At 34.3% G+C, this 16,110-nt stretch overlaps 1 long non-coding RNA gene across 2 annotated transcripts; it reads left to right on the top strand.

Annotated features, from left to right (window-relative positions):
* Nucleotides 1-12,339: 12,339 nt before the first annotated feature.
* On the top strand, nucleotides 12,340-15,374 carry LOC135157994 (uncharacterized). 2 transcript variants are annotated; one of them, XR_010296838.1, is made up of 3 exons: nucleotides 12,340-12,444; nucleotides 13,793-13,965; nucleotides 15,301-15,374. It is a non-coding gene; the product is annotated as an uncharacterized LOC135157994 (long non-coding RNA). The 2 variants fall into 2 exon arrangements; XR_010296837.1 differs by having other exon boundaries at nucleotides 13,793-13,975.
* The last annotated feature ends 736 nt before the right edge of the window (nucleotides 15,375-16,110 follow it).

Raw genomic sequence — 16,110 nt, 5'->3', positions numbered from 1 at the left:
GGCTTTTCACAAACTTCTCAAGTGCGCATGCTCGAAAAAGAAAACTTATCATTAACTTGATTTTTCTGTAAATTTTACAAAGTTTCCGTAGAAATTGCACTTTCCACATATTACGAATTAATCTGTTAAATCGTGTCTGTAAACTTACATCTACTTTACAGTAAATTTACAAAGATGTATCGTAAACGTCTCCTTACGTCAGTAAATTTACAATTATAACCTGATTTTTCTGTAAATTTTACAAATTTTCCGAAGAAATTGCACTTTACACATATTACAAATTGATCTGTTAAATCTTGTCCATAAACTTACATCTACTTTACAGTAAATTTACAAGATGTATCGTAAACGTCTCCTTTCAATAATGATCTTCACTACAATTACGGACAATGTCAGTAAATTTATCATTAACCTGATTTTTCTGTAAATTCTACAAAGTTTCCGTAGAAATTGCCATTTCTGTTAAATCTTGTCCGTAAATTTACAGCTACCTTTCTAGTAAATTTACAAAGATTTGTACCGTAAACCACTAAACGTCTCATTTCTGAGATTAATTTTTAATATATATATGTAAAGTGGAATTTTTACGGAAAATTTGTAAACTTTACAGAAAAATCAGGTTATATGATAAATTTTCTGACGTTGTCCGTAAACTTACATCTACTTTACAGTAAATTTACAAGATGTACCGTAAACGTCTCCTTTCAATAATGATCTTCTGTACAATTACGGATCAAAACGTTTGTAAAATTGATCATTTACCTGATTTTTATGTAATTTTTACAAATTTTCCGTAGTTTGTATATATAGTACAAATTAATCTGTTAAATCTTGTCCGTAAACTTACAGCTACTTTCTAGTAAATTTACAAAGATTTGTACCGTAAACCACTAAACGTCTCCTTTCAAGAATGATCTTCACTACAATTACGGACAACGTCAGAAAATGTATCATTTACCTGATTTTTCTGTAAATTTTACAAAATTTTCCGTAGAAAATGCATTTTACACATGTTACAAATTAATCTGTTAAATCTTATCCGTAAACTTACATCTACTGACAGTAAATTTACAAGATGTATCGTAAACGCCTCCTTTCAATAATGATCTTCTGTACAATTACAGAAAACGTCCGTAAAATTGATCATTTACCTAATTATTATGTAATTTTTACGGGTTTTCTGTAGAAATCCGTAAATTTACAATTTTATTCCGTATTTTATCGTTTACGGACGATTTCTGTTAAAATTTGTCCGTAAAATTACGGCAATTTTTAACAGTGTAAGTCACTTTTCAACCAAACTTGGATGGTAGATGTACTTAGGCGACCTGCATGTTATGCTGCAGTCGGAGGTCACATGGTAAGGTCAAAGTGTTCCACAATGGTCATAAGTTTTTGTAGAAATGTACCAAACCCGACGGTGCTCTCACTCCATGATGTGTCACTGCATCGTAGCAATCCAGTCGGATTTGAAATCGTCTACACATGTTGAATATATGGTCAAGCGCGCAAATAGTCGTTTATATGTTTTTCGCACTTTGAAATATCATAGTCTGTAATTTCAGGACCTTATAGTTGTATATACTCGTTTCGTGAGACCAGTTGTTGAATATGCTGTACCTGTATGGTCAGGAGCACTAACAAAACAACAAGTACAAGTCATCGAACGTATTCAGAAACGTGCCCTTAGAATCATTTTTGGAGCAGCATATTCTTCATATGAGCATGCTTTAATCCAGTCAGAACTGATGTCTCTTGAAGATAGATGGATCAAACTCTTGTCTTGCGTTTGCGAAGTCTATGCAAATCCCCACGTCTAAACTGTATCACCTTCTACCTCAAAATAGGACTTGTCGATATCAGACTAGAAGCTTGGCCGGAACAGTAGATATGCGATGTCGAACTTCACGATATAGAAATAGCCCCCTGCCCTCGTTGATTCGGCACCTTAAAGAGAAATTCCAGTAGTTGCAGTAAACACTGATTTCATGAGAAAGTCTGTAAAACAAGGCTTAATTGTCAGTATATCATCGAGGATCTAGATCTGGTACAGTTACATAAACTGAACTTTGTGAAATCTTGAAATCTACGCTGAAAAATGTTCAGGCTGAAGATCCCCAACACAGATAAGCGCACGTGGGACAGTGTATAATTATTGCTTCGAATTTCGGGCCCGACGCTCTACCCGAATCCTGAGCTTATTTGCTGATTTCTCAGCAATTACACAATTTCTTCCAGAATCCTTTGGCACATATGTTTTATTTATACAAACAGACACTTTGATGGTCATTTCATTGGATTCTGTACGAACTCATTTTGATATCGTTACCAAAACTAGCATTTACCTTTAACTCTAAAAGAATTGATTACAAGGAGTAGTTTTTTTTTGTATATATCTTCCCCTATCGTTACATGTATAATAATATCAAACTACGAATGGCTGAGAATTAAAGAACTCATCATTCATTGGACTCTTAAAATGTGATATCATTAAAAGATTGTTTTTTATAAAATGCAGATTACATACTAATTCTAATGTTGAGTTCTCTTTATGTTGGCGAACTCAAGTTTCATTTCATTTCATGTTTACTTTGTTAATCAAAATATTTTTCTTTCATATGAGCAATTATTCACTGATATCTAGTCGTAAACTTAATATTTGAATTGAAGTCACAAAAATTGCCAAAATATGTATTATTGCAGCATGTATGAAAAAATGTGACCTAATTGCTTCTTCACCCTTTTCTCTCTGTTTCCCTTCCACCATCAATTTCTTCTCATCTCTCTCTCTCTCTCTGCCTCTCTTCTCTCTTCCACTATTTCTATTCCTTTCTGCTTTCCAATTCATTTCCTCTATCCACTGATATTTACATGTATTTTGAATATTTATCAATTTTTTTAATTCATCAGTGAGTATCGATTTAAATTTATTTATGATATACTTTGTTACATATGTCTATATTAAAATTTGTTCGTAGTACTATAAGTTTTTTTACCTTGTTATTGATGATTTTGTTTGAAATGTAAATTTTCGCAATTCGGCTTTTGCCGCAAAGAAATGATCTTTAATAAACTATTTTGAATTGAATTGAATTTACAGGTCAACATTAAAGTTTATGTGCAAGGCTCTTATGACAAGTGTTATTCCATCCCAGTCATTTCACAATAAAGTTTCAATACAATTATGTTGTGTGCCCTCGCAAATCACGATATTTCTGGTTATTTTCATGAGTGGGCGATACACAATCACTGTTGCCATGTTTTATTCTAGAAATAGTAAGCTTAGTATGAAAAAAATTATTGAAAAAAGCTGGCCCGATTTGTCCAGGTCAGCAAAGGGCAACACAATTTTGTTTAGGCCTTAAGTGAATGCATTCATACAATCTACCATGTGTTTGGGAGTACATGTTTAAATAGCAAATCAGCGTTCCTATTGTAAGGTATCTACTGATTAAAAAATATCTGTAAAAAATTTAAGAATTCTGTAAACTTTTTTTTTTACGGAAATGTGTAAATTTACATGGGAATTTTGTAAAAGTACGGTAATTTTGTAAAAGTACGGTAATTTTACGGAAAAGGAATTCGTAAAATTACGGATTAAAAAAAAAATTCCGGCAGCAAAATTTCCGGACATATTTTTTTTTCCCGTTAATTATTTAAACGGAATCATGTTAATTCACGTAAATTTTCTGTAAAATTTCCGTAAATAATATCCGTATTTTACATGGGAATTTGTAAAAGTACGGAAAAGGAATCCGTAAAATTACGGACATAAAAAAAAAATTCCAGCAGCAAAATTTCCAGACAAATTTTTTTTTTCTGTTAATTATTTATACGGAATCATGTTAATTCACGTACATTTTCTGTAAAATTTCCGTAAATAAAATCCGTATTTTACATGGGAATTTTGTAAAAGTACGGTAATTTTACGGAAAAGGAATCCGTAAAATTACGGACAAAAAAAAATAATTCCGGCAGCAAAATTTCCGGACAAATTTTTTTTTTCCGTTAATTATTTGTACGGAATCATGTTAATTTATGTAAATTTTCTGTAAAGTTTCTGTAAATAAAGTACGGAATAATTTACGGAATCTTGTATATTTTACAGAACTTTTCCATAAATTACCACTTTCTGTAAATTTACGGAAAAAAAAAAAGTCCAGAAATTTTGCTGCCGGACTTTTTCCGTTAAAAAACAGAAATGTTTCTAACAGTGTACAGTAACTTTACAAGACGTATTGTAAACGTCTCCTTTCAATAAATGATCTTCACAACAATTACGGACAACGTCAGTAAATTTATTATTAACCTGATTTTTCAGTAAATTTTTCAAATTTTCCGTAGAAATTGCATTTTACACATATTACGAATTAATCTGTGGCTTGTCCGTAAACTTACAGCTACTTTGTAGTAAATTTACAAAGATTTGTACCGTAAACCACTAAACGTCTCATTACTGAGATTAATTTTAATTTTAAAGTGGAATTTCTACGGAAAATTTGTAAACTTTACAAAAAAATCAGGTTACATGATAAATTTTCTGACGTTGTCCGCAAACTTACATCTACTTTACAGTAAATTTACAAGATGTACCATAAACGTCTCCTTTCAATAATGATCTTCTGTACAATTACGCATCAAAACGTTTGTAAAATTGATCATTTACCTGATTTTTATGTAATTTTTACAAATTTTCCGTAGAAATTGCACTTTACATGTATAGTACAAATTAATCTGTTAAATCTTGCCCGTAAACTTACAGCTACTTTCTAGTAAATTTACAAAAATTTGTACCTTAAACCACTAAACGTCTCCTTTCAAGAATGATCTTCACTACAATTACGGACAACGTCAGGAAATGTGTCATTAACCTCATTTTTCTGTAAATTTTACAAAATTTTCAGTAGAAAATGCACTTTACACGTATTACAAATTAATCTGTTAAATCTTATCATTAAACTTACATCTACTTACAGTAAATTTACAAGATGTATCGTAAACGTCTCCTTTCAATAATGATCTTCTGTACATTTACAGAAAACGTCCGTAAAGTTGATCATTTACCTAATTATTATGTAATTTTGACGAGTTTTGTGTAGAAATCCGTAAATTTAGAATTTTATTCCGTATTTTATCGTTTACGGACGATTTCTGTTAAAATTTGTCCGTAAAATTACGGCAATTTTTAACAGTGTAATGTTGACCTGAAAATTTAATTCAATTCAAAATGGTTTATTAAATTTGTTTTCTTTGCGGCAAAAGCCGAATTGCGAAAGTTTACATTTCAAACAGAATCATCAATAACAAGGTAAAAAAACTTGTAGTACTGCGAACAAATTTCAATATAGACATATATGTAACAAAGTATATCATAAATAAATTTAAATCGATACTCACTGATCAATAAAAAAAAATAAAAAAATATCCAAAATACATGTAAATAAGAGTGGATAGAGGAAATGAATTGGAAAGCAGAAAGGAATATAAATAGTGGAAGAGAGAAGAGAGGCAAAGAGAGAGAGAGAGAGAGAAGAGAAGAAATTGATGGCGGAAGGGAAACAGAGAGAAAAGGGCGAAGAAGCAATTAGGTCACATTTTTTCATACATGCTACAATGATATATATTTAAATTCAAATATTAAGTTTACGACTAGATATCAGTGAATAATTGCTCATATGAAAGAAAAACATTTTGATGAGCAAAGTAAAATGAAATGAAATTAAATGAAACTTGAGTTCGCCAACATAAAGAGAACTCAACATTGTAATTATTATGTAATCTGCATTTTACAAAAAACAATCTTTTAATGATATCACATTTTAAGAGTCAAATGAATGATGAGTTTTTAATTCTCATCCATTCTTAGATTGATATTATTATACATGTAACGATAGGGGAAGATATGTAAAAAAAAAAATACTAATTGTAATCAATTCTTTTAGAGTTAAGGTGCCGAATCAACGAGGGCAAGGGGCTATTTTTATATCGTGAAGTTCGACATCGCATCTCTACTGTTCCGGCCAAGCTTCTAGTCTGATATTGACAAGTCCTATTTTGAGGTAGAATGGGATACAGTTTAGACGTGGGGATTTGCATAGACTTCGCAAACGCAAGACAGAGTTTGATCTGTCTATCTTCAAGAGACATCAGTTTTGACTGCACTGTTAAAAATTGCCGTAATTTTACGGACAAAATTTAACAGAAATCGTCCGTAAACGATAAAATACGGAATAAAATTGTAAATTTACGGATTTCTACAGAAAACCCGTAAAAATTACATAAAAATCAGGTTAATGATACATTTTCTGACGTTGTCCGTAATTGTAGTGAAGATCATTCTTGAAAGGAGACGTTTAGTGGTTTACGGTACAAATCTTGTAAATTTACTAGAAAGAAAGTAGCTGTAAGTTACGGACAAGATTAAACAGATTAATTTGTAATACGTGTAAAGTGCAATTTCTACGGAAAATTTGTCAAAATTACAAAAAAATCAGGTAAATGATCAATTTTACAAACGTTTTGATCCGTATAAATGTACAGAAGATTATTATTGAAAGGAGACGTTTACGGTACATCTTGTAAATTTACTGTAAAGTGGATGTAAGTTTACGGACAACGTCAGAAAATGTATCATTAACCTGATTTTTCTGTAAATTTTACAAATTTCCGTAGAAATTTCATTTACACATATTACAAATTAATCTGTTAATCTTATCCGTAAACTTGAAAGGAGAAATTTAGTGGTTTACTGTACAAATCTTTGTAAATTTACTAGAAAGTAGCTGTAAATTTACGGACAAGATTTAACAGATAAAGTGCAATTTCTACGGAAAATTTGTAAAATTTACTGAAAAATCAGGTTAATTATAAATTTACTGACGTTGTCCGTAATTGTAGTGAAGATCATTTATTGAAAGGAGACGTTTACGATACATCTTGTAAATTTACTGTAAAGTAGATGTAAGTTTATGGACAAGATTTAACAGATTAATTTGTAATATGTGTAAAGTGCAATTTTTTCGGAAAATTTGTAAAATTTACAGAAAAATCAGGTTATAATGGTAAATTTACTGACGTAAGAAGACGATTACGATACATCTTTGTAAATTTACTGTAAAGAAAATGTAAGTTTATGGACACGATTTAACAGATTAATTCGTAATATGTGTGAAGTGCAATTTCTACGGAAAATTTGTAAAATTTATCTTTTTCGAGCATGCGCACTTGAGAAGTTGGTGAAAAGTCCGCGAAGCAAAGAGAATTTTCCTTGCGGTCTTGGATGTGTCAAGTGATCTTCTTGATCAGAAATTCGTAAGTATTTTGCTTTGAATTCGTAAAATAAATTTCTGATGTGCTTTTCTGGAATATATTGATACGTTTTATGCAGTTATATGAAATTAAACGTGTTGGTTTTCATGATTACGAACAAGGATTTGGCATTGACAAGTCCAGACGATGCAATGTATCGTCGCGTGCGCGCTGCTACAGTCCCATTGGTGCATTTGAGTGTTGGATATTTTGACACTGTGGTTGAACGAAATGAAAGTGCGAAGCCGTGGCCATGGGCCAAGCTTGTTTTATGAGCTTCACAGGGATATTTATATTATGATGCCATTTATATATTCATTTGTATCTTCATTTGTAAATGTCAAGATGAAAATATAAACCTCAAAATATTAAATTTGTGCAATTAAACTTATTTAAAAGGGTAGATTAGATTAGATCTAAATCAAATCAATGACAATGTCAATAGGTGATTTCAACTCAAGTACCGTACTTGAAATCAGGCTGGTGTTGGGATTGACCTCGGAAAATATGACGTATTTCGGGCAGTTCGTGTTGAATGCTGGTGTTGAATGTCGTCTGCTGAACCCAGCACTGCGGCTGGTGTTGACGATCTACGTGCAATTTCCCCATTCACCAACACCAACCCCCTGGGATTGGAAAAATCATGGTTTCAAGTTCGGTGTTGGTGTTGGCAATCTCAAGCTCGTGAACAGGCGGCAAACACGATGAAACATCCCCGTAAAATTAGCTTACAGTTAAGATGAGTACAAATCATTTGAGCTGTATATATTTTGATGAAGAATGATGTTCACTCTTTCGAATTCTTGAATTAATTAAAACATTGGTATTATGTACGATGAGAATTTAATGCATTTCTATCCGAGCGGCGTGACGTCATGTGCTATCGATAACGCTATCGGTATCATTCCTCTGAACCCAGCACGGTGTTGGAGCTCGGTTCACCCTAACAAAAATGTCGTGTGGTATAACTGTGTGGTACCCGGCTTTACCACACGAATTACCACATGAATGTAGGTTACCACATGGTTACCACATGAACATCTGTGGTAATTTTCCATACCCTTGTGTGGTAACGTCAGCTGGTAGCTGTGGTAATTTGTTGTCTATGTGGTACTTCTGTGGTAAATCAAAATTACCACATGAATGCATGTTACCTCATGATGCCATTGTGTGGTAATATAAATTCAAATATGTGGTATTTGTGTGGTATCGTTATATTTCTGTGGTAAATCAAAATTACCACAGGAATGCATGTTACCACATGATGCCATTGTGTGGTAATGTAAATTCAAATATGTGGTATTTGTGTGGTATTGTATACTTCTGTGGTAAATCAAAATTACCACATGAATGCATGTACCTCATGATGCCATTGTGTGGTAATGTAAATTCAAATATGTGGTATTTGTGTGGTATTGTTATACTGCTGTGGTAAATCCAAATTACCACATGAAAGCATGTTACCGCATTAGCCCATTGTGTGGTAATGTAAATTCAAATATGTGGTATTTTGTGGTGTTATGCTCTGCGGTAAATCAAACTTACCGCATGAATGCAATACCACATGATGCTATTGTGTGGTTATGTCAATTCAAATATGTGGTATTTGTGTGGTATTGTTATACTGCTGTGGTAAATCAAAATTACCACAGGAATGCATGTTACCACATGATGCCATTGTGTGGTAATGTAAATTCAAATATGTGGTATTTGTGTGGTATTGCATACTTCTGTGGTAAATCAAAATTACCACATGAATGCATGTACCTCATGATGCCATTGTGTGGTAATGTAAATTCAAATATATGGTATTTGTGTGGTATTGTTATACTGCTGTGGTAAATCAAAATTACCACATGAAAGCATGTTACCGCATTATATAGCCCATTGTGTGGTAATGTAAATTCAAATATGTGGTATTTTTGTGGTGTTATATATATGCTCTGCGGTAAATCAAACTTACCGCCATGGGCGGAAATCCCAGGGGGGACAGGGGGGAACGTGTCCCCCCTACTCAAAATAGTAGGGGGGACACAATATCAAATGTCCCCCCCCCCCTACTATTTTTTGTCTTTTATGATGGTAAAAGACATCATTCTAAATCGATATAAAACATGTATTTTGGAACGAGTTGGGACAAGATGACCGTACTTTTGGGATGATAACCTTTTTTTTTGCTTGTCAAATTTTCCCGCCCCTTGTCCCTAAAGGCGGATCCAGGAGGGCCGAGGGCCCCCACCCCCCCTATTGGCGGAGCAAAAAAAGAAAAAAAGAAAAGAAAGAAGGAAAAAGGAAAAAAGGAGGGAAAAGAGAGGAGAAAGGGAAGAGAAGGACGACGAGTGTATAAAAAATAAGATGAGGGTAAGACTTGGAAAATAAAAAGAATCTTTCGTGCCACTATATAACATTTTCGCTCGCGCTTCGCGCTCGCACTGCCTGTTAGGTGATTTACATAGGGCAATTCCATAAAATATGTACGTCCGACCCCCTATATGTGGGGACTTCATGAAATTTTCTGTCTCTGATTTCTTGTTCTTTTGACAGTCAGTAATGTTCTCAAGGGTCCATGACTTGGTCAGTTTATAAAGTGGAGTAAGACTTGAGAAAAATGGGGGTCGGACGTACAAAAAGGTTGATTATTTTATGGAATTGCCCATATCTTGTTCAAATTGGAGCTCAAATATCAAGTTTGGAAGTCAATATACAAAACATATTTCACCTCGGAAATCGAACTTTCATTATTTTGTGTGATTTACAAATTGATTTTTAAAAAGTGCTCTGTAAAAATGTCAGTTTTATGGTCTGAATAATTTTATCAACATTTGCTGCTTGCGCTGCGTGCTCGCAAATTTTGATTTATCAGGTACCTATTATTTTCGTGTTTTCCATAAAGTTGTCAAAATATCCCTTTTCAGGTCTGATTGTCAAGACGTATCAGCTAGCGCTGCACGCTGGCATTTTGATTGGCGAGTTATGTATGTTTCAATATTGATTATACAACAAACTAATTAAAATCCCCTTTTCATGACAGTTTATCAAAAATTTTAGCTCGCGATTTGCGCTTGCATTAATGGTTAAAAATATATTAACTGATGCATCCTATTTATAATTACAAAAATGAAATGTCCAGTTTTTATGCTATAATATCATCAGATTTCGCGCCCTCATTCGGCATTAATAAATATGATATTAATTTAATAATTAAATTGTCCCTTTTGTTTCATCTCGCGCTTAGCAAGAGGAATAGGAAGATAGTCATCATTTTCATGACACGTCGTAAGGATGTCCCGGTCCTATATCAAAACTCAAAGTAATAATAATTAAAATTTCAGTTCTTCTTTTTAAGTGCGATCCATATCCACCTTACAATTTTCCTGCAAAGTGCTTTAAATATAAAGCTGTAATTGGCTCTTTTTTCAGATCGGAATATCAAAGTTTCATGATTTTCATGATTAAAAATGTATTTACTATGCCTAGATTCTAGGTCTAAATATGAAACACGCGCGCGCATGTTTATTCAAATACTCAACTTGTTCTCTATTTAAATCATTATCCAGTTTCAGATCACAATATCAACATTTTTCTGCTCGCGCTTTGTGCTCGCATTATTAATGTAGGAAAACCCCCTATTACTCATCCTTTTCATGATTTACAAAACACTGATTTTGATTGATTTATTTTATTCAAACACGGTAAAAAGCCCTCGATCAGCCTATGGCTGTTTACAAGACATGAACAGAGTGGCCCATTTTTAGGTCTAAATCTCGATTTTTTTCTGCTCGCGCTTCGCGCTCGCATCAATTGTTGAATTATATAGCTATCCTGTTCACGATTACAAAAATTGATTAAAATCTTCCATTCTTTCTTTAAAAATTTTCAAAATTTTTCAGCTCGCGCTCGCATTTTTTTGATTGTTGAAATATGAAACGCCTTCATGGCTAAGTGCAAGCAGTCCTTAACAGGTACTTTTTCAACAGGTACCAGTTCAAAACGTACATAAACATTTTCTGCTCGCGCTTTGCGCTCGCATTATTAATACTCATCCTTTTCATGATTTACAAAACATGAATAGAGTGTCTCGTTCAGTATATAGGACTAAATCTCGAAATTTTCCGCTCGCGCTTCGCCCTCGCATCAATTGTCTACTTATATACCTATTCTGCTTGAGTTACAAAAATTGCTTAGAATTTCCATTCTTTAGGTGAAAACGTCAACAACAAAAATCAGCTCGCGCTCCGCGCTCGCATTATTTGATTGTTAAATGCTAACTGCACGCAGTCTTTAAGAGGTATCTTTTCCATCAGTTCATTTCTGCTCGCGCTTTGCGTTCGTAGTAATTATTAAGTTGCATACACATTTCTTCAGCTAGGGTAACAAACATTGCCAAGAATGTTCAAATTTTAGGAAAAAATTAGCTCGCGCCTCGCGCTCGCATCATATAAATAAGGATTATGATATTATGTATGAATTTATAAGAATAAAGCTAAGAAGTGACTAATAAGGACTACCCCTTCAAAGAAACAAGCACGAATCATCGTCGAGCTGCCGATCGGGGAAAATATGGCTGAAACAAATTTCCGCCCCCCCCCCCTTTTGGCGAAGGCTGGATCCGCCCCTGTGTCCCCCTTACCTTTTGGGAGAGATATCCGCCCCTGCTTACCGCATGAATGCAATACCACATGATGCTATTGTGTGGTAATGTCTATTCAAATATGTGGTATTTGTGTGGTATTGTTATATACTGCTGTGGTAAATCAAAATTACCACATGAAAAGCATGTTACCACATTAGCCCATTGTGTGGTAATGTCGATTCAAATATGTGGTATTTGTGTGTTATTGCCCTTCTGCTGAAAATCAGAAATACCACACAAAAAAGTTATCACACCCATAACTTAGACCCCCCTCAGCTCACCCCCTATCAAAATTAAAAATTGATTCGCGGGGGGGGGGGGGGGCGGTGACAGGCTTGCGCATGCGCACTTACCGCCAACATTTGAAAAGAATTCCGTTGCGTTGCAGTTGATTGAACTCCATCGAGAAGTGTGACGAAGAAGGCCGTTAATAATTCAACTACTTAAAGAATACGGGTTAGATATGGACAACGACTTCGAAGACATTTGCAGTAGGCTAAACAGTAAGTTAGATAACCATTTTCTATGATTTTCTTTTCGTAGTTTGTTAAATGCCCCGGCTTGCAACTAGCTAAAGATTTCGTCAATGAAAATGACATGACACTGGCAATCCCATCCTGTCTAACCGGGCGCTCGCCCGGCCCCGAGCGCCTGCTCGCTGCTGTGATGTGGACCACTGGCTGGTGGTACGTGGTCTCAAAGTCTGCACACAGCACACCTAACGATTTGAGTTTAGATTTAACGTGAATTTCCTATTATTTTTTCAAAACCTTTCAATTGATGATGTTCCTTGTATTCTTATGAGTAAGTGTGCAAAAAGTTTCATAAAAAATTGAGAGAAATAATTGATTTACTTGGGAAAAAATCTCGGCCAGTCATGGTCATTTTGATTGAACAAAATGATTAGTGGTAGGATGGGGGTCGGGTGTCCGGACAGTTTATCTTTTTGAAGCCTTCTTTTTTGTCTTTGGATTACACTAAAAATATGAATTCAATACTTTTAATCATCTTCTATTTTGTTCCTTATAATATTTCCTAACATTTTGTACTAAAAGTTGATGGAACTTCGCTTGTAATTTTTTCCAAATGACTTTCTAAAATTGATCGTCCGGACACACAACCTGTCCGGACACACAACAACTGGGTAATACTAATAGTGGCCGATGTCTGCGCACCTATTCACTTTACACAGACCTATTATACACGATGCGAAGATTTCGATAAGAAAGCAGTCACAGAGGCTGCATTTTGAGGCCGTCACATGAAATGCCCTGGAAAGAGTTCCATATGCAATTCCAATGCACCCCCCACCAACATGATCAAAAATAAGATTGTTGAGACTTAATTCCATTCCAGTTCGTTCATTTCAGATTTTTCTATAATTTTTTTTTTTACCGTTGTGTTGGCACCTAAGTTGGGACTTGAGATCACCTCGTTTTAATTGCAGTCAAGACCTGTTCCTGCTATGCTAGCGAGAAGTGCTGATATACCGGAAGGGGTATTTTAACGATTATCAGCCAATAGTTCGACTAGACTTGACTCACAGAGTGACACAGACCCTTGAGTAAATAAACCGATGTCTATGGACAATTACACACACTAGATACATCCATACATGCTCGAAATTTGACGGAATAAAGCCATATTTTAGTATGTATTTCCACTCCTAGTACTATCCACTCCCCCATCATATATGTTCTATATTGTGCTAGATATATTATTCTGAACCTTCTTCATGTTTTTCAATTTTAGGAGAGTGCATATGGAACTCTTGCCAATGCCCTAAATTCATTATTTTCCCACCATTTTGAGTCAGATTTTTTATGAATAGATCTGTTTATGACATTTCAGGAGAAAGAGAGGGAGACCCAAAACTACCTGTCCTGGCATCACATTTGAGGAGAAGAAGTCGGTGAATATGACCTAGCCTGGGGGAGTTTCCAGAAGAAGGCCCAGAACCACCGGCCGCCAGGAGTGGAGGTCCTTTGTTGTTGCTCTACATGTCAGGAGGCATCGGGCAGTAGGTAAGACTAAGTAAGTACAGTAGGCTCTTTCAGGTGTAAAGTTTATTTTTTGTTTGGAGTCGTTGCGTATCTTCCATTATCAGAATCGCGCAGATTCGGATGTGCGCAATCTTGGGGCACCTTATCTGTCAATGGTCCTAACTGTACTTAGAGGACTCTGTGATGATATTTTTATCATTTTTACATTGTACCAGGGGTATTTTTATTCACGGAGCCTAGACAAGTCTCTGTTGCCTGTAGAACTTGGGACACAAAGATGGATTTCCGTAAAAAATCCACCTTTCCCACAATAATTTTTGGGCAAACATTTAATTTGTCCAATTTGTAAGCCTTTGTAATCTAAATATAAAAAATTAAGGCTTAAGAAATGTTAATTGTAAGCAGGTAAACATTTCGAAGGATCACTTGCTTGCAATTCCCAAGCTATATAACACAGTGACATGACCTTTAACTGGAGTGACGTCCATATGCAAGAAAATACAGAGAGAATTGGTGCAAATGCATAGCTGATTGTGCTAGTATTAGATTCCAGGCTGACGTGTATCGGTTTGGACGTTCTAATGACAAGTTTAGAGTGTAATTTGGCGCTAATAGAGTTTCGCAACGGTTGATCTGGCGATGCCAGAAAACTAATTTCACCTCAAAATTTGTCAGATTTTTTGGCCAAATATCTATTCAATTTAATGTGTTCTAAAACTACTAAAGATTAAGTATAAAAATAATAATATATTCATAGGCCTACCGATAGTAAAATTAAAAAAAAATAATGAAAGGCCTAACTTGACCACATTTAGGGCCTATTACTATTGTATATTTAAAGCTTTTATACAGATTGTCTTTAATTTGTGGAAGTTAAAAATCAAGATGATGATTAGATCTAGAATTCTCAGATCTGAAAGTTCGACCATAACTTACCTTAAAAATCCTGCAAAATTTTCTAAATGCCTCATTTTGCCAGCCACATTTGAAAGGGTTCCTGCCCATTACGAAAGCTATGCACTTTAAAAGATTCATATTATTATTGTTAAAAAGACAAAAATTGAAGTGACAAGTAAGCTGCAAACAGTTGCTGGATAATCTTTGCATTAATATGTTCCTCACACTGACACTGCTGTTACAGTTCCATGTAAAAATTGAACATTGAAATTGCATGCACATTAATGAGTGGCACATGCGAAGAATTACTTGTAGGACACTTAGGCTTACTACACCATATATTTTGCGTCTTACCTACTGTGCATGTGCCATGGCTGGGACATGTACTTGTAGATTTTGCAATTTCTTGGCATGATTGAGGTTAACATTTTAATTTTTTTTTCTCTCTCTTTTTTGCAGCCCTGGTAGAAGCACCATCTTGATACTATCATTCAAACTCTCATCAGCTGTATCATTATAGTTGGACTAAAAGAACAATATTCATGCAGATATAATGGTGAGTACAAATTTATCCTTTTTGGAAGGTATTTTTTATTATTATTGTGTTATTTTGATTATTTACATGTGCATGAACATGAGATGCAGTTAAATAATTTTGATTTTGTAACCACTCTGATACAAAGCTTGTGTAATGCTCTTACAAGGTTCATGCTGTTGTCAATTCAAACGTAATAGATAGGCATAAGTGAAACATCAACACCTAATGTGCATTTATGATCACATCAGAATTGATCTTCGTTATGTGAAATTGGCAACTTGTAATTTCTTATTCAAACTGATGGAATTATCCCATAACCATTTAAAACACATTTTAAAAAAGCATGAATTAAAATCATGTTTAATTAAAATAAATATTTTTTGTTTAAATAAATTTACTCTAAAATGTCCTTCCCTATACAGAGATGGTTTGGAGGTGCAGCAGATATTGAGGGCATCAAGCCCCCTCCCCGGACTTGACTTTACATGTTAATATTTTAAGTATAAATATGTAACAAACCCCACATTGTTTTTTAATCATTTTTTTAAAAGTTTGGAAATTGATATTGAAACCATGTAGTTTTTAATGAATATTAAATAGTTAATGCAGGAAAGGCTTTTATGTTTATCTTCTTCTGTTATTTTTGCAGATGCCTTAAGTTGAAATGGAAGGTGTCCTGAATCAGCATCCATTCATCTGGTTTCGTAACTCCTTTCATAGTGCTATTGGAA

The sequence above is a fragment of the Lytechinus pictus genome, unplaced genomic scaffold (assembly GCF_037042905.1).
Source record: "Lytechinus pictus isolate F3 Inbred unplaced genomic scaffold, Lp3.0 scaffold_22, whole genome shotgun sequence".
Taxonomy (NCBI): domain Eukaryota; kingdom Metazoa; phylum Echinodermata; class Echinoidea; order Temnopleuroida; family Toxopneustidae; genus Lytechinus; species Lytechinus pictus.
This window is presented reverse-complemented; position numbering and strand designations above follow the sequence as displayed.